A 25,251-nucleotide genomic window follows, 5' to 3' on the forward strand; every position below is an offset into this window, starting at 1 on the left:
TTCTACATCTAGAGAGGTTACACTGCGCCAGCGGCTCTACACTTCTTCATCTAGAGAGGTTACACCCCACCAGGGGCTCTATACTTTTTTCATCTAGAGAGGTTACACCCCGCCAGGGGCTCTACACTTTTTCATCTAGAGAGGTTACACCGTGCCAGGGGCTCTACACTTCTTCATCTAGAGAGGTTACACCGCGCCAGGGGCTCTACACGTCTTCATCTAGAGAGGTTACACCACGCCAGGAGCTCTACACGTCTCCATCTAGAGAGGTTACACCACGCCATAGGCTCTACACTTCTTCATCTAGAGAGGTTACACCACGCCAGGAGCTCTACACTTCTTCATCTAGGGAGGTTACACTGCGCCAGGGGCTCTACACTTCTTCATCTAGAGAGGTTACACTGCGCCAGGGGCTCTACACTTCTTCATCTAGAGAGGTTACACTGCGCCAAGGGCTCTAAACTTCTTCATCTAGAGAGTTTACACCACGCCAGGGGCTCTACATGTCTTCATCTAGAGAGGTTACACCGCGCCAGGGGCTCAATACTTCTTCATCTAGAGAGGTTACACCGCGCCAGGGGCTCAATACTTCTTCATCTAGAGAGGTTACACCACGTCAGGGGCTCTACACTTCTTCATCTAGAGAGGTTACACTGCGCCAGGGGCTCTACACTTCTTCATCTAGAGAGGTTACACCATGCCAGGGGCTCTACACTTCTTCATCTAGAGAGGTTACACCGTGCCAGGGGCTCTACACTTCTTCATCTAGAGAGGTTACACCACGCCAGGGGCTCTACACTTCTTCATCTAGAGAGGTTACACCACGCCAGGAGCTCTACACTTCTTCATCTAGAGAGGTTACACTGCGCCAGGGGCTCTACACTTCTTCATCTAGAGAGGTTACACCATGCCAGGGGCTCTACACTTCTTCATCTAGAGAGGTTACACTGCGCCAGGGGCTCTACACTTCTTCATCTAGAGAGGTTACACTGCGCCAGGGGCTCTACACTTCTTCATCTAGAGAGGTTACACCACGCCAGGGGCTCAATACTTCTTCATCTAGAGAGGCTACACCATACCAGGGGCTCTACACTTCTTCATCTAGAGAGGTTACACCGCGCCAGGGGCTCTACACTTCTTCATCTAGAGAGGTAACACCGCGCCAGGGGCTCTACACTTCTTCATCTACACTTCTTCATCTACACCGTGCCAGGGGCTCTATACTTCTTCATCTAGAGAGGTAACACTGCGCCAGGGGCTCTACACTTCTTCATCTAGAGAGGTTACACCGCGCCAGGGGCTCTACACTTCTTCATCTAGAGAGGTTACACCGTGCCAGGGGCTCTACACTTCTTCATCTAGAGAGGTTACACCACGCCAGGGGCTCTACACTTCTTCATCTAGAGAGGTTACACCACGCCAGGGGCTCTACACGTCTTCATCTAGAGAGGTTACACCACACCAGGAGCTCTACACTTCTTCATCTAGAGAGGTTACACTGCGCCAGGGGCTCTACACTTCTTCATCTAGAGAGGTTACACCGCGCCAGGGGCTCTACACTTCTTCATCTAGAGAGGTTACACTGTGCCAGGGGCTCAATACTTCTTCATCTAGAGAGGTTACACCGCGCCAGGGGCTCTACACTTCTTCATCTAGAGAGGTTAAACCGCACCAGGGGCTCTACACGTCTCCATCTAGAGAGGTTACACTGTGCCAGGGGCTCTACACTTCTTCATCTAGAGAGGTTACACCGCGCCAGGGGCTCTACACTTCTTCATCTAGAGAGGTTACACTGTGCCAGGGGCTCAATACTTCTTCATCTAGAGAGGTTACACCGCGCCAGGGGCTCTACACTTCTTCATCTAGAGAGGTTAAACCGCACCAGGGGCTCTACACGTCTCCATCTAGAGAGGTTACACCGCACCAGGGGCTCTACACTTCTTCATCTAGTGAGGTTACACTGCGCCAGGGGCTCAATACTTCTTCATCTAGAGAGGTTACACCGTGCCAGGGGCTCAATACTTCTTCATCTAGAGAGGTTACACTGCGCCAGCGGCTCTACACTTCTTCATCTAGAGAGGTTACACCGCACCAGGGGCTCTACACTTCTTCTAGTGAGGTTACACCGCACCAGGGGCTCTACACTTCTTCATCTAGAGAGGTTACACCGTGCCAGGGGCTCTACACTTCTTCATCTAGAGAGGTTACACTGCGCAAGTGGCTGTACACTTCTTCATCTAGAGAGGTTACACTGCGCCAGGGGCTCTACACTTCTTCATCTAGAGAGGTTACACTGCGCCAGGGGCTCTACACTTCTTCATCTAGAGAGGTTACACCGCGCCAGGGGCTCTACACTTCTTCATCTAGAGAGGTTACACCGCGCCAGGGGCTCAATACTTCTTCATCTAGAGAGGCTACACCATACCGGGGGCTCTACACTTCTTCATCTAGAGAGGTTACACTGCGCCAGGGGCTCTACACTTCTTCATCTAGTGAGGGTACACTGCGCCAGGGGCTCTACACTTCTTCATCTAGAGAGGTTACACTGCGCCAGGGGCTCTACACTTCTTCATCTAGAGAGGTTACACTGCGCCAGGGGCTCTACACTTCTTCATCTAGAGAGGTTACACCGCACCAGGGGCTCTACACTTCTTCTAGTGAGGTTACACTGCGCCAGGGGCTCTACACTTCTTCATCTAGAGAGGTTACACCGTGCCAGGGGCTCTACACTTCTTTATCTAGAGAGGTTACACCGCACCAGGGGCTCTACACTTCTTCTAGTGAGGTTACACCGCGCCAGGGGCTCTACACTTCTTCATCTAGAGAGGTTACACCACGCCAGGGGCTCTACACTTCTTCATCTAGAGAGGTTACACCACGTCAGAGGCTCTACACTTCTTCATCTAGAGAGGATACACCACGCCAGGGGCTCAATACTTCTTCATCTAGAGAGGCTACACCATACCAGGGGCTCTACACTTCTTCATCTAGAGAGGTTACACCATGCCAGGGGCTCTACACTTCTTCATCTACACTTCTTCATCTACACCGCGCCAGGGGCTCTATACTTTTTCATCAAGAGAGGTTACACTGCGCCAGGGGCTCTACACTTCTTCATCTAGAGAGGTTACACCGCACCAGGGGCTCTACACTTCTTCTAGTGAGGTTACACTGCGCCAGGGGCTCTACACTTCTTCATCTAGAGAGGTTAAACTGCACCAGGGGCTCTACACTTCTTCATCTAGAGAGGTTACATCATGCCAGGGGCTCTACACTTCTTCATCTAGAGAGGTTACACCGCGCCAGGGGCTCTACACTTCTTCATCTAGAGAGGTTACACCGCGCCAGGGGCTCTACACTTCTTCATCTAGAGAGGTTACACCACGCCAGGGGCTCTACACTTCTTCATCTAGAGAGGTTACACCATGCCAGGGGCTCTACACTTCTTCATCTACACTTCTTCATCTACACCGCGCCACGGGCTCTATACCTCTTCATCTAGAGAGGTTACACTGCGCCAGGGGCTCTACACTTCTTCATCTAGAGAGGTTACACCGCGCCAGGGGCTCTACACTTCTTCATCTAGAGAGGTTACACCATGCCAGGGGCTCTACACTTCTTCATCTAGAGAGGTTACACTGCGCCAGGGGCTCTACACTTCTTCATCTAGAGAGGTTACACCGCGCCAGGGGCTCAATACTTCTTCATCTAGAGAGGTTACACTGCGCCAGCGGCTCTACACTTCTTCATCTAGAGAGGTTACACCGCACCAGGGGCTCTACACTTCTTCTAGTGAGGTTACACCGCACCAGGGGCTCTATACTTCTTCATCTAGAGAGGTTACACTGCGCCAGGGGCTCTACACTTCTTCATCTAGAGAGGTTACACTGCGCCAGGGGCTCTACACTTCTTCATCTAGAGAGGTTACACCGTGCCAGGGGCTCTACACTTCTTCATCTAGACAGGTTACACCACGCCAGGGGCTCAATACTTCTTCATCTAGAGAGGCTACACCATACCAGGGGCTCTACACTTCTTCATCTAGAGAGGTTACACTGCGCCAGGGGCTCTACACTTCTTCATCTAGAGAGGTTACACTGCGCCAGGGGCTCTACACTTCTTCATCTAGAGAGGTTACACTGCGCCAGGGGCTTTACACTTCTTCATCTAGAGAGGTTACACCACACCAGGGGCTCTACACTTCTTCATCTAGAGAGGTTACACCACGCCAGGGGCTCTACACTTCTTCATCTAGAGAGGTTACACCGCGCCAGGGGCTCTACACTTCTTCATCTAGAGAGGTTACACCACGCCAGGGGCTCTACACTTCTTCATCTAGAGAGGTTACACCGCACCAGGGGCTCTACACTTCTTCATCTAGAGAGGTTACACCGCGCCAGGGGCTCTACACTTCTTCATCTAGAGAGGTTACACCGCGCCAGGTGCTCTACACTTCTTCATCTAGAGAGGTTACACTATGCCAGGGGCTCTACACTTCTTCATCTACACTTCTTCATCTACACCGCGCCAGGGGCTCTATACTTTTTAATCTAGAGAGGTTACACCGCGCCAGGGGCTCTACACTTCTTCATCTAGAGAGGTTACACCGCGCCAGGGGCTCTACACTTCTTCATCTACACTTCTTCATCTACACCGTGCCAGGGGCTCTATACTTCTTCATCTAGAGAGGTAACACTGCGCCAGGGGCTCTACACTTCTTCATCTAGAGAGGTTACACCATGCCAGGGGCTCTACACTTCTTCATCTAGAGAGGTTACACCGTGCCAGGGGCTCTACACTTCTTCATCTAGAGAGGTTACACCGCGCCAGGGGCTCTACACTTCTTCATCTAGAGAGGTTACACCGCGCCAGGGGCTCTACACTTCTTCATCTAGAGAGGTTACACTGCGCCAGGAGCTCTACACTTCTTCATCTAGAGAGGTTACACTGCGCCAGGGGCTCTACACTTCTTCATCTAGAGAGGTTACACCGCGCCAGGGGCTCTACACTTCTTCATCTAGAGAGGTTACACCATGCCAGGGGCTCTACACTTCTTCATCTAGAGAGGTTACACTGCGCCAGGGGCTCTACACTTCTTCATCTAGAGAGGTTACACCACGCCAGGGGCTCTACACGTCTTCATTTAGAGAGGTTACACCACGCCAGGGGCTCTACACTTCTTCATCTAGAGAGGTTACACTGCGCCAGGGGCTCTACACTTCTTCATCTAGAGAGGTTACACCGCGCCAGGGGCTCTACACTTCTTCATCTAGAGAGGTTACACCATGCCAGGGGCTCTACACTTCTTCATCTAGAGAGGTTACACTGCGCCAGGGGCTCTACACTTCTTCATCTAGAGAGGTTACACCGCGCCAGGGGCTCAATACTTCTTCAACTAGAGAGGTTAAACCGCACCAGGGGCTCTACACTTCTTCATCTAGTGAGGTTACACTGTGCCAGGGGCTCTACACTTCTTCATCTAGAGAGGTTACACCGTGCCAGGGGCTCAATACTTCTTCATCTAGAGAGGTTACACTGCGCCAGCGGCTCTACACTTCTTCATCTAGAGAGGTTACACCGCACCAGGGGCTCTACACTTCTTCTAGTGAGGTTACACCGCACCAGGGGCTCTATACTTCTTCATCTAGAGAGGTTACACTGCGCCAGGGGCTCTACACTTCTTCATCTAGAGAGGTTACACTGCGCCAGGGGCTGTACACTTCTTCATCTAGAGAGGTTACACCGTGCCAGGGGCTCTACACTTCTTCATCTAGACAGGTTACACCACGCCAGGGGCTCAATACTTCTTCATCTAGAGAGGCTACACCATACCAGGGGCTCTACACTTCTTCATCTAGAGAGGTTACACTGCGCCAGGGGCTCTACACTTCTTCATCTAGAGAGGTTACACTGCGCCAGGGGCTCTACACTTCTTCATTTAGAGAGGCTACACCATACCAGGGGCTCTACACTTCTTCATCTAGAGAGGTTACACTGCGCCAGGGGCTCTACACTTCTTCATCTAGAGAGGTTACACTGCGCCAGGGGCTCTACACTTCTTCATCTAGAGAGTTTACACTGCGCCAGGGGCTCTACACTTCTTCATCTAGAGAGGTTACACCGCGCCAGGGGCTCTACACTTCTTCATCTAGAGAGGTTACACCGCGCCAGGGGCTCTACACTTCTTCATCTAGAGAGGTTACACCGCGCCAGGGGCTCTACACTTCTTCATCTAGAGAGGTTACACCGCGCCAGGGGCTCTACACTTCTTCATCTAGAGAGGTTACACCGCGTCAGGGGCTCTACACTTCTTCATCTAGAGAGGTTACACCGCGCCAGGGGCTCTACACTTCTTCATCTAGAGAGGTTACACTGCGCCAGGGGCTCTACACTTCTTCATCTAGAGAGGTTACACTGCGCCAGGGGCTCTACACTTCTTCTAGTGAGGTTACACTGCGCCAGGGGCTCTACGCTTCTTCATCTAGAGAGGTTACACCGTGCCAGGGGCTCTACACTTCTTCATCTAGAGAGGTTACACCGTGCCAGGGGCTCTACACTTCTTCATCTAGAGAGGTTACACTGCGCCAGGGGCTCTACACTTCTTCATCTACACCGCGCCAGGGGCTCTACACTTCTTCATCTAGAGAGGTTACACTGCGCCAGGGGCTCTACACTTCTTCATCTAGAGAGGTTACACTGCGCCAGGGGCTCTACACTTCTTCATCTAGAGAGGTTACACCGCGCCAGGGGCTCTACACTTCTTCATCTAGAGAGGTTACACCGCGCCAGGGGCTCAATACTTCTTCATCTAGAGAGGCTACACCATACCAGGGGCTCTACACTTCTTCATCTAGAGAGGTTACACTGCGCCAGGGGCTCTACACTTCTTCATCTAGTGAGGGTACACTGCGCCAGGGGCTCTACACTTCTTCATCTAGAGAGGTTACACTGCGCCAGGGGCTCTACACTTCTTCATCTAGAGAGGTTACACTGCGCCAGGGGCTCTACACTTCTTCATCTAGAGAGGTTACACCGCACCAGGGGCTCTACACTTCTTCTAGTGAGGTTACACTGCGCCAGGGGCTCTACACTTCTTCATCTAGAGAGGTTACAGCGTGCCAGGGGCTCTACACTTCTTTATCTAGAGAGGTTACACCGCACCAGGGGCTCTACACTTCTTCTAGTGAGGTTACACCGCGCCAGGGGCTCTACACTTCTTCATCTAGAGAGGTTACACCACGCCAGGGGCTCTACACTTCTTCATCTAGAGAGGTTACACCACGTCAGAGGCTCTACACTTCTTCATCTAGAGAGGTTACACCGCGCCAGGGGCTCTACACTTCTTCATCTAGAGAGGTTACACCACGCCAGGGGCTCAATACTTCTTCATCTAGAGAGGCTACACCATACCAGGGGCTCTACACTTCTTCATCTAGAGAGGTTACACCACGCCAGGGGCTCAATACTTCTTCATCTAGAGAGGCTACACCATACCAGGGGCTCTACACTTCTTCATCTAGAGAGGTTACACCATGCCAGGGGCTCTACACTTCTTCATCTACACTTCTTCATCTACACCGCGCCAGGGGCTCTATACTTTTTCATCAAGAGAGGTTACACTGCGCCAGGGGCTCTACACTTCTTCATCTAGAGAGGTTACACCGCACCAGGGGCTCTACACTTCTTCATCTAGTGAGGTTACACTGCGCCAGGGGCTCCACACTTCTTCATCTAGAGAGGTTACACCACGCCAGGGGCTCTACACTTCTTCATCTAGAGAGGTTACACCACGCCAGGGGCTCTACACTTCTTCATCTAGAGAGGTTACACCGCGCCAGGGGCTCTACACTTCTTCATGTAGAGAGGTTACACCGCGCCAGGGGCTCTACACTTCTTCATCTAGAGAGGTTACACTGCGCCAGGGGCTCTACACTTCTACATCTAGAGAGCTTACACCACGCCAGGAGCTCTACACTTCTTCATCTAGAGAGGTTACACCGCGCCAGGGGTTTTACACTTCTTCATCTAGAGAGGTTACACTGCGCCAGGGGCTCTACACTTCTTCATCTAGAGAAGTTACACTGCGCCAGGGGCTCTACATTTCTTTATCTAGAGAGGTTACATCATGCCAGGGGCTCTACACTTCTTCATCTAGAGAGGTTACACCATGCCAGGGGCTCTACACTTCTTCATCTAGAGAGGTTACACCGCGCCAGGGGCTCTACACTTCTTCATCTAGAGAGGTTACACCGCGCCAGGGGCTCTACACTTCTTCATCTAGAGAGGTTACACCGCACCAGGGGCTCTACACTTCTTCATCTAGAGAGGTTACACTGTGCCAGGGGCTCTACACTTCTTCATCTAGAGAGGTTACACCATGCCAGGGGCTCTACACTTCTTCATCTACACTTCTTCATCTACACCGCGCCAGGGGCTCTATACTTCTTCATCTAGAGAGGTTACACCATGGCAGGGGCTCTACACTTCTTCATCTACACTTCTTCATCTACACCGCGCCAGGGGCTCTATACTTCTTCATCTAGAGAGGTTACACTGCGCCAGGGGCTCTACACTTCTTCATCTAGAGAGGTTACACTGCGCAAGGGGCTCCACACTTCTTCATCTAGAGAGGTTACACCGCGCCAGGGGCTCTACACTTCTTCATCTACACTTCTTCATCTACACCGCGCCAGGGGCTCTACACTTTTTCATCTAGAGAGGTTACACTGCGCCAGGGGCTCTACACGTCTTCATCTAGAGAGGTTACACTGCGCCAGGGGCTCTACAGTTCTTCATCTAGAGAGGTTACACTGCGCCAGGGGCTCTACACTTCTTCATCTAGAGAGGTTACACCGCGCCAGGGGCTCTACACTTCTTCATATAGAGAGGTTACACCATGCCAGGGGCTCTACACTTCTTCATCTAGAGAGGTTACACTGCGCCAGGGGCTCTACACTTCTTCATCTAGAGAGGTTACACTGCGCCAGGGGCTCTACACTTCTTCATCTAGAGAGGTTACACCGCGCCAGGGGCTCTACACTTCTTCATCTAGAGAGGTTACACTGCGCCAGGGTCTCTACACTTCTTCATCTAGAGAGGTTACACTGCACCAGGGGCTGTACACTTCTACATCTAGAGAGGTTACACCATGCCAGGGGCTCTACACTTCTTCATCTAGAGAGGTTACACCGCGCCAGGGGCTCTACACTTCTTCATCTAGAGAGGTTACACTGCACCAGGGGCTGTACACTTCTACATCTAGAGAGGTTACACCATGCCAGGGGCTCTACACTTCTTCATCTAGAGAGGTTACACCGCGCCAGGGGCTCTACACTTCTTCATCTAGAGAGGTTACACCACGCCAGGGGCTCTACACTTCTTCATCTAGAGAGGTTACACCACGCCAGGGGCTTAATACTTCTTCATCTAGAGAGGCTTCACCATGCCAGGGGCTCTACACTTCTTCATCTAGAGAGGTTACACTGCGCCAGGGGCTCTACACTTCTTCATCTAGAGAGGTTACACCAAGCCAGGGGCTCTGCACTTCTTCATCTACACTTCTTCATCTACACCGCGCCAGGGGCTCTATACTTTTTCATCTAGAGAGGTTACACTGCGCCAGGGGCTCTACACTTCTTCATCTAGAGAGGTTACACTGCGCCAGGGGCTCTACACTTCTTCATCTACAGAGGTTACACCGCGCCAGGGGCTGTACACTTCTTCATCTAGAGAGGTTACACCGCGCCAGGGGCTCTACACTTCTTCATCTAGAGAGGTTACACCGCGCCAGGGGCTCTACACTTCTTCATCTAGAGAGGTTACACCGCGCCAGGGGCTCTACACTTCTTCATCTAGAGAGGTTACACCGCGCCAGGGGCTCTACACTTCTTCATCTAGAGAGGTTACACCGCGCCAGGGGCTCTACACTTCTTCATCTAGAGAGGTTACACTGCGCCAGGGGCTCTACACTTCTTCATCTAGAGAGGTTACACTGCGCCAGGGGCTCTACACTTCTTCATCTAGAGAGGTTACACCGCGCCAGGGGCTCTACACTTCTTCATCTAGAGAGGTTACACTGCGCCAGGGGCTCTACACTTCTTCATCTAGAGAGGTTACACCATGCCAGGGGCTGTACACGTCTTCATCTAGAGAGGTTACACTGCGCCAGGGGCTCAATACTTCTTCATCTAGAGAGGCTACACCGCGCCAGGAGCTCTACACTTCTTCATCTAGAGAGGTTAAACCGCACCAGGGGCTCTACACTTCTCCATCTAGAGAGGTTACACAGCGCCAGGGGCTGTACACTTCTTCATCTAGAGAGGTTACACTGCGCCAGGGGCTCTACACTTCTTCATCTAGAGAGGTTACACTGCGCCAGGGGCTCTACACTTCTTCATCTAGAGAGGTTACACTATGCCAGGGGCTCTACACTTCTTCATCTAGAGAGGTTACACTGCGCCAGGGGCTCTACACTTCTTCATCTAGAGAAGCTACACCATGCCAGGGGCTCTACACTTCTTCATCTAGAGAGGTTACACTGCGCCAGGGGCTCTACACTTCTTCATCTAGAGAGGTTACACTGCGCCAGGGGCTCTACACTTCCTGAGGACACAGGGACATCCAGGGCTTTGGACTTGTATCCTGGAGATTCCTCACAATCCTCAGACAGTTCTTTGGTCTTTATTTTCTCAATGTGGTGACACAAGGACACAGGACGGAGGTTGAGTAATTTTAATCTATTACAACCGGCTGCAAGTGTCATGTAGTTCTTGCCACCACCTGGTAGGTGCCCCAGGTAAGTTACAGGGGCTGGTTATTACACCAATTACAGAAGCATCACAGGATTTCTCAGACAGGGACAACACTTTTGTCCACCCCCTTTTCTATGTCTGGTGCAGAATTATATCCAATTTGGCTTTTTGACAATTCTTTTTGTGGTTTTCCACTGAAGACAAATTAAATGAAGATAAAAATAACCAAAGAATTTCTGATTGCAATAATTTTTTAGGAAAAACGGATTATTATGTGACTGAATTGCAAGGGGGGGCAATACTTTTGGCCTCCAATGTATATGCTGAGTGTGTGTGATTCTGTACATGTATTGAAAGAATATTATTTACTAGGGGTCCGAACGCCGCACTTTCATTGGGTTTCCCGGCGGTTTCCGCTTTACGCCAAATTGCCCCGGGATTATGCCGCACGCGATCAGATTGTGACGCATCGGCACCGGCACACGGCAGAAATTGGGGGGGGGGGCGTGGCCGTCAGACAACCCGACGGTTTCGGACAGCACGCAGGATTTAACATTTAAAATTGTGTTGCATGATCACGCCCTTACATGCACCGGGAAGAAGAAGGTGAACTCCGGCGGACCTCGGCGCAGAAGTGACGGATGCAGGAACTCGGGCACACGAGCTCAGTGAATCGCGCAAGACCTGAATTCTCGTCGGACATCGCGCTGCGGGATCGCGACAGGACCAGGTCAGTAAATCTGCCCCTATCTGTTTCAATGCATCGATAAATGGGCCACCATACCGGCCTCTTCCACGGGCTGCACCTGTCTATGTGCATCAATCCTTAATATAATGGACCCAATTATTTTCAAAGGATTTTGAATTATTATTTTTTTTAGGTAAACAGGTGATATGATAGAGGGAATGGTAGAAAAGACCCGAAGGGGAGAAGATATCTGGTTTAAAGGCTGGGAGGAGCCGAGCAGGAGATGGACCATATCTGGTATAATGTGGACTCATCATGCTGCTGGGACAATGTGATCACATCAGGACTTACCTATCAGTACTGAGCAGTACTGGCTGCTGAAGTCCAGATAACTTCCACTACATGTCAGCACGTTCCCAAGGCCGACCTGGTCTAATGACGCTTCTGTAGAACATTGATCGTGACTCTTTATTTCGATGAATCCATACTTGAGTAATATATGAGCAGATGGGTTGCCTCCAAGCCACGAGCAAGAGAGCTTCACTCCCGCATCATAACCCGTAGCTCCACACTTAATGTATTCCTCTGGGAACCCTGTGTATAGAAACAAAGGTGGATAAAAGGGTCTTCCAGCCTCAGAACCTGCCCGATGGAGAGTTAGTCGCAGGGTTGGGGTCTCTAATAAATGTCTGGATTTTTGCCCTTGTACACCAGGTCCAGGGTTCAAGGAATGGCAAGGAAGAGGTACAAGTACAGGGTGATAATGATATCTAAAACCTCATCTTCTGCACCTGATGAGACATGTCTGAAAGTCAGGAGAACCCTCAGCTTGAGGAGAGGCTACACAGGCACAAGAGAACCCCCTACACATGCTGGGGATGACCATGGCCTTGGTGATGGACACACATGCAGAGGGATGACCATGGCCCTGGTGGTGGACACATACTCACATGATAGAGTAACATTGTCACTTATGTCACTGTTTAGAGAGTTGGAGACTCTGCAGGAGAAGGCTCCTCCATCGCTCCTCATGACAGGACTGATCACAAGGGTTGAGTTATTATCCATCAGCTTATATCGGGGGTCATCAGGTAAGGGAGATCCATCCAGCATCCAGGAGTAGTTGAGATCTGTGCCATAGGAAGAACATCGGAGAGACACGGCCTCCTTCCCAGCAATGACAGGACGTGAGATGTTACTGCGAAGAGTCACTCCGGAAACAGGAGCTAAAATTCAGGGGAAAGGACAAGAATAAACAAATCAGGGTGAGAAGGTAAGTGCAATATTAAAGTGTATGGCTCAAATGTTTTTAAAATACTTAAAATGAAAACACTGCTACAAAGGCCGCCCAATAAAAATGACCAGATCCCGCTCACAAAGCAACTGAAACCACTTACTAACCAACCGAGAGGAACTGATGTCCCAACCTCCCCTGAATAGATAGGAGTGTAGACATCTTCCCCTGGAGATGCCTCAAGACACAATGGGGCACATTTACTTACCCGATCCTGCGTGATCCCCGAGGTGTGTTGTCCGATGATCGTGCACAGTTGCCGCGATTCAATAGGGTGCGCCCGATTTCCTGCATGTGTCCTCTGAACAACCGCAGATGATGACGTAAGACGACATCTGGGAAAGGAGTTTAAGTGGCACCTGGTTTTCAACAGAGCAAGCCGAAAATCAGGATGGTCTTTCTGCGGCGTGGTACCACCAGGTCGTTCCACAGGCGTGACTTTGTCCCCGGTTGCGGCCAAGTCGTAGTGCAAAATCGTCAGGCAAACTCATGGTCAGGGATAGGCAGGAGGTCGAGACAGGCAGCACACGATCAGAGTCGGGGACGTAGCAGTAGGTCAAGGCAGGCAGTGGAGGAGCGTAGTCAGGAACGGAACCGGGGTCACAACGGGAAATCACAATATCAGCACAGAGCATGGAACACAGGCCACGAGAGATCCGGCAGGGTGTGCAGGGAGAGGCAGATTTATATAGAATTCTGGAAAATGGCCTGCGCCAATTAACGGTACAATGTCCCTTTAAATTTTCTGAAGCCGCTGCGCATGCCCTAGGAGACAGGGATGCGCGCGCACAGCCCGTGGTCTGGAATCAAGTGTTGGGAGAGGAAAGCCGTGCGACCGCCGCGCTGGCACACACAGAAGGGCACAGGTGAGCCCACGACCCAAGACATGGCTTTTGGCCTCCCCCTCTTCTCAGGCTGGATAAATTTCCACAGTAAATCCTGGTCCAAGATATTGTCCTCCCAAGATATAGGCTCCCAGGACCTCTCCTCCTCACCAAAGCCCTTCCAATCGACAAGAGAGAACTACTTTCCTCTGACCAACTTCATATCCAGGACCTCCTTTACCTCATAGACATCAGTTGCATCAGCCTCAGGAGCAGGAGGCGGTACCTGTCAGGAGAAGCGGTTAAAGATGACTGGTTTCAGGAGGGAGACATGGAAGGAGTTCGGTATACGCATGGTGGGAGGAAGGCAAAGTTTTTATGCCACAGGATTAATGTGCTTCAGTACTTCAAATGGACCCAAGAATCAACCAATCTTCAAATGGATGTATCTAGAAGACAGCCATACTCACCTGGGGAGAAGACTGGAGGATGCCCGGAGTAAAGACTGACGTGTTTTCTCCCAGATGGATCTGAGATCTCAAACCAATTCTTCTATGGCAGGAACATCAGAGCTCTCAGCAAGAGGGAGAGGTGGACGACGATGTTGTCCATACACAATAAAAAATGGAGCGGAGCCAGCAGATTCGGAGTCCAGAGAGTTGTAGGTGAACTCCACCCATGCTAGCAGGATGGACCAGTCGTCCTGTAGGGCAGAGAAAAAATGGTGGAGATAGCAGCCTAGGGTCTGATTAAACCTCTCAATTTGTCCATTGGACTGAGGATAGTAAGCAGATGAGACCACACAGGGATCGCCAGAAACCGGAAACTGTGCGGGGGATGTCCATGAAGCCGAAAGATGTGCTGGAAGAACAGGCTGGCAAGGCGTGGAGCTGACGGCAGGCCTGACAGAGGAATGAAGAGGGACATCCTGGAGAAGCGGTCAGTTACCACCCAGAAGATAAAGTCCGTTGCCAAGTGAGTCAACGGGCAGCTGGGTAACGACTGAAGAAGACCAGCAGGTTTAAGACTAAATGGCTTGTTTCAGGCACAGGAAGGGCAGGAGCCCACAAAATCCAATACATCCTTGACCAGATATGGCCAACAGTAGAATCGGGAAATGAAGGCGACAGGGTGCCCAGCCAGCACAAGAGAGCAATGTCCCCAAGTCAGTATCCTTTTCCGAAGGGCAGGTTGGACGTATGTCTTGCCAGAAGGAAGTTTCAGAAGGTCCACAGGAGCAGCAAGAACCAGCCAGGTTTTGCAGGAACAATTTGTCTGGGAGCAGGATCTTCCCCAACAACATTCAAGGCAGGAGAGAGAGTATCGGCCTTAACATTCTTCTCTGCAGGATGAAAATGTATCAGAAAGTTGAAACAGGAGAAGAAAAGAGACCAACGATTGAGATTCTGGGCAGTCTGTTGGTACAGGAGGTTTTTGTGATCAGTATAGATAGTGACTGGATGATGAGCTCCCTCCAGAAGATAACGCCATTCTTCCAAAGCAAGTTTAATAGCCAGAAGCTCCCGATCAACAATAGAGTAGTTCCGTTCTGCGGCTGAAAAGCCCTTGGAGAGGAACCCACAGGTGAGAGTTCGGCCCTTGGGTACCTTCTGGGTGAGAATGGCTATCCCACCAACGGATGAGGGGTTAGCCTCTAGAAGGAATGGTGTCTTAGTGTCAGGCCAGGTGAAAACGGGAGCAGATAAAAAGGCAGATTTTAGCTTTGTGAAAGCGTTCTCAGCCGCCGGAGTCCAGAGCTTAGGGTTGGTGTTCTTCTTGGTCAGCGCCACAAAGGGAGGAGAAATGTGGGATAAACTGCCGGTAGTAATTCCCAAAGCCCAGGAATCTCTGGATAACTCGTAGTCCCAATGGACGCCGCCACTGCAGTACTGCAGACAACTTGGCAGGATCCATCTGTAGTCCCTTGTCTAGATAATATATCCAAGGAATGGGAGACTCTTCTGATGGAATTGGCACTTTTCGAGCTTGGTATATAGGCGATCGGCCCTAATGCGCCTGAGAACTTGCTGTACATGGACATAATGGGACTCAATGGGGGTCATTTACTAAGGGTCCGAATTGCGTTTTTCCGCCAGGTTTCCCAAATTTTTCTGATTTGCTCCAATTTGCCCCGGGATTTTGGCACACGCGACAGAAATTGGGGGGCGTGGCCATCGAAAAACCCGATGGATTCGGAAAAACCGCGGAATTTAAAAAAAAATTGTGTTGCAAAAATAACACTCACATACACCGAGACGGGGGAGGTGAATTCTGGCGGACTTCAGCGCAGCAGCGACACCTGGTGGACATTGGGCGCACAGCCTTAGTGAATCGCCGGAAGACCCGAATCCTCGTCGGAGAACGCGCTGCTGGATAGTGACAGGACCGGGTAAGTAAATGACCCCCAATGTCCACAGAGAACACCAGGATATCTAGGTAGATCACGACACAGGTATAAACTAAGTCTCTGAATATGTTGTTGATAAACTCCTGGAACACCGCCGGTGCGTTACAAGAGTCCAAAGGGCATAACAAGGTATTTGAAGTGCCCATCTCAAGTAGTGAAAGCGGTTTTCCATTCATCACCTTTATATATAGGGATGAGGTTATATGCCCCCTGCAGGTCCAACTTAATGAAAACCTTGGCACCACATATACGATCAAACAGTTCCGTGATCAGGGGTAGTGGGTAGCGGTTTTTCACCGTGACCTTATTGACGCCGCGGTAATCAATGCACGGACAGAGAGAACCATTCTTCTTGGCCACAAAGAAGAATCCTGCAAACTTGTGTAAAAAAGCCCTTCTGCAGGTTTTCCTTTACATAGGTTGACATGGCTGCAGTTTCAGGAACAGATAGGGGGTACACTCAACCCCGTGGAGGAGATGCACCCAGCATCAAGTCTATTGGACAGTCATAGGGTTGGTGTGGTGTCGGAGTCTCTGCTTGCTTCTCTAAAAAAACAAACATCGGCAAAGTCTGCATATGGAGCAGGGAGACCCACTAGAGGCTTGGAAGACTTCGGAAGAGAAACAGCGGAGATGAAACAAGGCAGTTCCAGACAATGTGACTGGCATTCTGGTTCCAAGAGGAGAAACTGAGAGAGACCAGGGCAGCATCCACAACTTTTTCTGCTGAACCAGAATCCAGGAGGGCAGAGGCTGGAAACAGATTACCTGTCCTGGAGCTGAGTAAGACAGGTATGTTCAGACGTGGGGAAGCTTTGTTCTCTCCAAGAACCTTACGTGCGTGCGTTTCCCAGACGCTGAGCACGGAGTGGACAGGTCAGAAGAAAGTGTTCCGAGCTGGCACAATAGAGACAGAGGTTCTCCTGAAGTCGCCTGGATCATTCCTGGATGGATAGCCGAGCTCTGTCCACCTGCATCGGTTCCTCTGCGTCTGTCACAGCACAGCTGAAGCACCCTTTGGAGGCAGGAGCCAAAGGAGGCAAACATCGAGCCCAGACTTGTGCTTGCTCGAGACGTTGCTCCTCCATAAAACCGATGTATATCAATCCGAGTGGCCAGAGAGATGAGATCACTCAGAATAGACGGCAGGTCTTTTTAAAGGTTGCAGTCAGGGCTGCATAGTTCCAGGCCACCTCAGAGGCCAAAGTACGGAACCGGGCGGCATAGTCACCAACAGATGAGTCTCCTTGATGCAGGTTCAGCAGTGCGGTCTCAGCTGACGATGCTCGTGCAGCTTCCTCAAAGACAGACCAGAACTCAGCAAAGACGGATGTGATGTCAGCTGTAACCGAGTCCTTTCTGTCCCAGAGGGGAGTAGCCCATGCCAGGGCTTTGCTGGAGAGGAGGCGGATGATGAATGCTACCTTAGACCATTCTTTGACAAACTCTGTCGGCATAAGCTCAATGTGCAGGGAGCACTGGGTGATGAAGCCCCTGCACAACTTGGGATCCCCATCATATTTAGATGGCATGGATAATCTAAGCCTAGGTTCAGCGGCAGGGAGGCTAACCAAAGTAATGTAAGGAGCCACAGGAACTTGACGCTGTTGCTGAGTTGCCAACAGTTGCTTCAACATGGCGGTGACTTTACCAAGCTGTTGACCTTGCGCTGCAATCTGCCGGAACTGCTGGGCCACGACAGTGGTAAGATCAGCCAGAACAGTAAGCAGAACCTCAGTGGGATCCATGGTTGGATCTTACTGTCAGGATCAGGGGTAGTGGATCCTCTGTACCACCATGGATGATGTGGACGTATAATGGAGTCTATTGTCCAGGGTAAGGGATCGTCTCTTTAAGTTTTAGTTGCCAAGTGGCATCTGAAGTACAGATAGATTATAGATACCCCTAGGATGTATATACACCAATTCGGCTCAAAGACTAATACATATGACCAATTGTGTCTCCAAGGGGAGATCAAGCCAAATTATGCATGACTAAGTTAATTGCAAGAAAATTATAAACTTTATTAATCTTAGTTAAAAACATTGACAAAATATTTTTTAAAAAGTTGATTACAGCGGTGGATGGGATACACAGAAAAGGAGCTCTGTCCGTATAGTGTAATATTGCACATATATATAGGTAAACAGGCAATGCCTATAGTCTAAAGAGATGTCAAATTAGAGTATGTATGAGATAATGGGGCAGATTTACTTACCCGGTCCGTTCGCGATCCAGCGGCGGGTTCTCTGCGCTGGATTCGGGTCCGGCCGGGATTCATCAATGCAGTTCCTCTGACGTCCACCAGGTGGCGCTGCTGCGCTGAAGTCCGCTGGAATGCCTCGAAATACCCTGGCCTATCCAGGATGAAGGTGAGTGTAAATTTCGCGACACAATTTTTTTTTTAAATACGGCGGTTTTTCCGAATACGTCAGGTTTTCGTTCGGCCACGCTCCCCGATTTCCGTCGCGCGCATGCCGGCGCCGATGCGCCACAATCCGATCGCGTGCGCCAAAAACCCGGGGGCAATTCAGGTACAATCGGCGCAAATCGGAAATATTCGGGTAACACGTCGGGAAAACCCGAATCGGACCCTTAGTAAATGACCCCCAATGTTCTTACCCATGTGGATAATCTAAGCTGGCGTGACCCGGATAGCTCCTGCACCATGGATGATGACATAAGCCGAAACCTGGGATCCGGTTTTCACCAGAGCCCGCTGAAAAGCGGGTTGGACTTGTTGCGGAGTGGTACCACCATGTCGTTTCACAGGCGCGATTTTGTCCGCGGTGGCGGCCAAGGCGTAATACAAAATTGGCATCCAAACTTGTGGTCGGGGGCAAGCAGGAGGTCGAGACAGGCAGCACAGGATCAGAGTTGGGGATTTAGAAGTAGGTCAAGGCAGACAGTGGAGAAGCGTAGTCAGGAATGAATCCGGGGTCACAACGGGAAATCACAATATCAGCACAAACCATGGAACATAGCTTTCTTAAAGGCACAAGGCAAAAGATTCAGCAGGGTGTAAAGGAAGAGGCAGATTTATGTAGAATTCTGGGAAATGGGCAGTAGCAAATAATGGTGCGCTGGCCCTTTAAATTTTCTGAAGCCGGCGCACGCACACCCTAGGAGGCAGGGTCACGCGTCCACGGCCCGAGGTTGAATACGCAGAGGGGCACGGGTAAACCCGAAACGTGTGTTGTGGGCGCACCCACGACATTTGGTTTCTATGGGAACATTATTATTTATTTTGCAACAAAAAACTAATGTGCAGATGCCCAGTAAACAGTAGTATAAAGCCATACATGGAGATACAGCCGAAGTACACAGCCATACATGGAGGTACAGCCACAGTACACAGCCATACATGGAGCTACAGCCGCAGTACACAGCCATACATGGAGCTACAGCCGAAGTACATAGCTATACATGGAGCTACAGCCACAGTACACAGCCATACACGGAGCGACAGCCACAGTACACAGCCATACACGGAGCGACAGCCACAGTACACAGCCTTACATGGAGGTACAACCACAGTACACAGCTATACATGGAGCTACAGCTACAGTACACAGCCATACATGGAGGTACAACCACAGTACACAGCTATACATGGAGCTACAGCTACAGTACACAGCCATACATGGAGCTATAGCCACAGTACACAGCCTTACATGGAGGTACAGCCACAGTACACAGCCATACATGGAGATACAGCCACAGTACACAGCCATACATGGAGCTACAGCCGCAGTACACAGCCATACATGGAGCTACAGCCACAGTACACAGCCATACATGGAGCTACAGCCACAGTACACAGCCATACATGGAGATACAGCCAAAGTACACAGCCATACATGGAGATACAGCCACAGTACACAGCTATACATGGAGCTACAGCCACAGTACACAGCTATACATGGAGCTACAGCCACAGTACACAGCTATACATGGAACTACAGCCACAGTACATAGCCATACATGGAGCTACAGCCACAGTACACAGCCATACATGGAGCTACAGCCACAGTACACAGCCATACATGGAGCTACAGCCACAGTACACAGCCATACATGGAGCTACAGCCACAGTACACAGCCATACATGGAGCTACAGCCGCAGTACACAGCCATACATGGAGCTACAGCCGAAGTACATAGCTATACATGGAGCTACAGCCACAGTACACAGCCATACACGGAGCGACAGCCACAGTACACAGCCATACACGGAGCGACAGCCACAGTACACAGCCTTACATGGAGGTACAACCACAGTACACAGCTATACATGGAGCTACAGCTACAGTACACAGCCATACATGGAGGTACAACCACAGTACACAGCTATACATGGAGCTACAGCTACAGTACACAGCCATACATGGAGCTATAGCCACAGTACACAGCCTTACATGGAGGTACAGCCACAGTACACAGCCATACATGGAGATACAGCCACAGTACACAGCCATACATGGAGCTACAGCCGCAGTACACAGCCATACATGGAGCTACAGCCACAGTACACAGCCATACATGGAGCTACAGCCACAGTACACAGCCATACATGGAGATACAGCCAAAGTACACAGCCATACATGGAGATACAGCCACAGTACACAGCTATACATGGAGCTACAGCCACAGTACACAGCTATACATGGAGCTACAGCCACAGTACACAGCTATACATGGAACTACAGCCACAGTACATAGCCATACATGGAGCTACAGCCACAGTACACAGCCATACATGGAGCTACAGCCACAGTACACAGCCATACATGGAGCTACAGCCACAGTACACAGCCATACATGGAGCTACAGCCACAGTACACAGCCATACATGGAGCTACAGCCACAGTACACAGCCATACATGGAGATACAGCCGAAGTACACAGCCATACATGGAGGTACAGCCACAGTACACAGCCATACATGGAGCTACAGCCGCAGTACACAGCCATACATGGAGCTACAGCCACAGTACACAGCCATACATGGAGCTACAGCCACAGTACACAGCCATACATAGAGGTACAGCCACAGTACACAGCCATACATGGAGCTACAGCCACAGTACACAGCCATACATGGAGCTACAGACACAGTACACAGCCATACATGGAGGTACAGCCACAGTACACAGCCATACATAGAGGTACAGCCACAGTACACAGCCATACATGGAGCTATAGCCACAGTACACAGCCATACATGGGGCTACAGCCACAGTACACAGCCATACATGGCGCTACAGTCACCATACATGGGGCTACAGCCACAGTACACAGCCATACATGGAGCTACAGTCGCAGTACACAGCCATACATTGAGCTGCAGCCATAGAACACAGCCAAATATGAAAGCTACAGCCACAGTACACAGCCATATATGGAGCTACAGCCGCAGTACACAGCCATACATGGAGCTACAGCCACAGTACAAAGCCAAACATGGAGCTACAGCCACAGTACACAGTCATACATGGAGCTACAGCCACAGTACAAAGCCAAACATGGAGCTACAGCCACAGTACACAGTCATACATGGAGCTACAGCCACAGTACACAGCCATACATGGATCTACAGCCACAGTACACAGCCATACATGGAGCTACAGCCACAGTACACAGCCATACATGGAGCTACAGCCACAGTACACAGCCATACATGGAGCTACAGCCACAGTACACAGCCATACATGGAGCTACAGCCACAGTACACAGCCATAAATGGAGGTACAGCCACATTACACGACCATACATGGAGCTACAGCCATAAAACACAGCCAAATATGAAAGCTACAGCCACAGTACACAGTCATACATGGAGCTACAGCCACAGTACACAGCCATAAATGGAGGTACAGCCACATTACACGACCATACATGGAGCTACAGCCATAAAACACAGCCAAATATGAAAGCTACAGCCACAGTACACAGTCATACATGGAGCTACAGCCACAGTACACAGGCAAACATGGAGCTTCAGCCACTGTACACAGCCATACATGGAGCTACTGCCACTGTACAAAGCCATACATGGAGCTACAGCCACAGTACACAGCCATACATGGAGCTACTGCCACTGTACAAAGCCATATATGGAGCTACAGCCGCAGTGCACAGCCATACATCGAGCTACAGCCGCAGTGCACAGCCATACATAGAGCTTCAGCCACATATCACAGCCACACATGGAGCTACAGCCACAGTACACAGCCATACATGGAGCTACAGCCATTGCACAAAGCTATACATGGAGCTAGAGCAGCAGAACAGAGCCATACATGCAGCTACAGCAGCAGTACACAGCCATACAAGGAAATAGAGCTACAATACACAGCCATACATGGAGCTACAGACACAGTACACAGCATTACATGGAGACACTGCCACAGTATACAGCCATACAAGGAACTACAGCCACAGTACACAACCATACATGGAGCTACAGCCACAGTATACAGCCATACAAGGAACTACAGCCACTGTACACAGCCATACATGGAGCTACAGCCACAGTACAGAGCCATACATGGAGCTACAGCTACAGTACACAGCCATATATGGAGCTACAGCCACAGTATACAGACATAAATGGAGCTACAGCCATTGCACACAGCTATACATGTAGCTAGAGCAGCAGAACACAGCCATACATGGAGCTACAGCAGCTCTACATAGCCATACATGGAGATACAGCCACAGTACACAGCCTTACATGGAGCTACAGCCACAGGACACAGCCATAAATGGTACTACAGCCACAGTACACAACGATACATGGAGCTACAGCCACAGTATACAGCCAAACATGATGCTACAGCCACGGTACACAGCTATACATGGAGATACAGACACAGTACACAGCTATACATGGAGCTAAAGCCACAGTAAACAGCCATACATGGAGCTACAGCCACAGTACAAAGTCATACATGGAGCTATAGCCGCAGTATACAGCCATACATGAAGCTACAGCCACAGTAAACAGCCATACATGGAGCCACTGCCACAGTATAAAGCCATACAAGGAACTACAGCCACAGTACACAGCCATACATGGAGCTACAGCCACAGTACACAGCTATACATGGAGCTACAGCCACAGTACACAGCCATACATGGAGCTACAGCCACTGTACACAACCATGCATGGAGCTACAGCCACAGTACACAGTCATACATGGAGCTACAGCAACAGTACACTGCAAAACATCGAGCTACAGCCACAGTTCACAGCCATACATGGAGCTACAGCCACAGTACACAGCCATACATGGAGCTAAAGCAGCAGTACACAGACACACATGGAGCTACAGCCACAGTACACAGTCATACATGGAACTACAGCCACAGTACACAGTCATACATGGAGCTACAGCCACAGTACACAGCCATACATGGAGCTACAGCCGTAGTACACAGGCAAACATGGAGCTTCAGCCACTGTACACAGCCATACATGGAGCTACTGCCACTGTACAAAGCCATACATGGAGCTACAGCCGCAGTGCACAGCCATACATAGAGCTTCAACCACAGTTCACAGCCACACATGGAGCTACAGCCACAGTACACAGCCATACATCGAGCTACAGCCGCAGTGCACAGCCATACATAGAGCTTCAGCCACATATCACAGCCACACATGGAGCTACAGCCACAGTACACAGCCATACATGGAGCTACAGCCATTGCACAAAGCTATACATGGAGCTAGAGCAGCAGAACACAGCCATACATGCAGCTACAGCAGCAGTACACAGCCATAGTTGGAGATAGAGCTACAATACACAGCCATACATGGAGCTACAGACACAGTACACAGCATTACATGGAGACACTGCCACAGTATACAGCCATACAAGGAACTACAGCCACAGTACACAGCCATACATGGAGCTACAGCCACAGTATACAGCCATACAAGGAACTACAGCCACTGTACACAGCCATACATGGAGCTACAGCCACAGTACAGAGCCATACATGGAGCTACAGCTACAGTACACAGCCATATATGGAGCTACAGCCACAGTATACAGCCATAAATGGAGCTACAGCCATTGCACACAGCTATACATGTAGCTAGAGCAGCAGAACACAGCCATACATGGAGCTACAGCAGCTCTACATAGCCATACATGGAGATACAGCCACAGTACACAGCCTTACATGGAGCTACAGCCACAGGACACAGCCATAAATGGTACTACAACCACAGCACACAACGATACATGGAGCTACAGCCACAGTATACAGCCAAACATGGAGCTACAGCCACGGTACACAGCTATACATGGAGATACAGACACAGTACACAGCTATACATGGAGCTAAAGCCACAGTAAACAGCCATACATGTAGCAACTGCCACAGTACACAGCCATGCATGGAGCTAAAGACACAGTACACAGCCATACATGGAGCTACAGCCACAGTACACAGCCATACATGGAGCTATAGCCGCAGTATACAGCCATACATGAAGCTACAGCCACAGTACACAGCCTTACATGGAGCCACTGCCACAGTATAAAGCCATACAAGGAACTACAGCCACAGTATACAGCCATACATGGAGCTACAGCCACAGTACACAGCCATATATGGAGCTACAGCCACTGTACACAACCATACATGGAGCTACAGCCACAGTACACAGTCATACATGGAGCTACAGCAACATCACACAGCCATACATGGAGCTACAGCCACTGTACACAACCATACATGGAGCTACAGCCACAGTACACAGCCATACATGGAGCTACAGCCACAGTACACAGCCATACATGGAGCTACAGCAACAGTACACTGCAAAACATCGAGCTAAAGCCACAGTTCACAGCCATACATGGAGCTACAGCAGCAGTACACAGACACACATGGAGCTACAGCCACAGTACACAGTCATACATGGAACTACAGCCACAGTACACAGTCATACATGGAGCTACAGCCACAGTACACAGCCATACATGGAGCTACAGCCCCAGTACACAGCCATACATGGGGCTACAGCCCCAGTACACAGCCATACATGGAGCTACAGCCGTAGTACACAGGCAAACATGGAGCTTCAGCCACTGTACACAGCCATACATGGAGCTACTGCCACTGTACAAAGCCATACATGGAGCTACAGCCGCAGTGCACAGCCATACATAGAGCTTCAGTCACAGTTCAGAGCCACACATGGAGCTACAGCCACAGTACACAGCCATACATGGAGCTACAGCCACAGTACACAGCCATACATGGAGCTA

The sequence above is a fragment of the Engystomops pustulosus genome, chromosome 6 (genome assembly GCF_040894005.1).
Source record: "Engystomops pustulosus chromosome 6, aEngPut4.maternal, whole genome shotgun sequence".
NCBI lineage: Eukaryota > Metazoa > Chordata > Amphibia > Anura > Leptodactylidae > Engystomops > Engystomops pustulosus.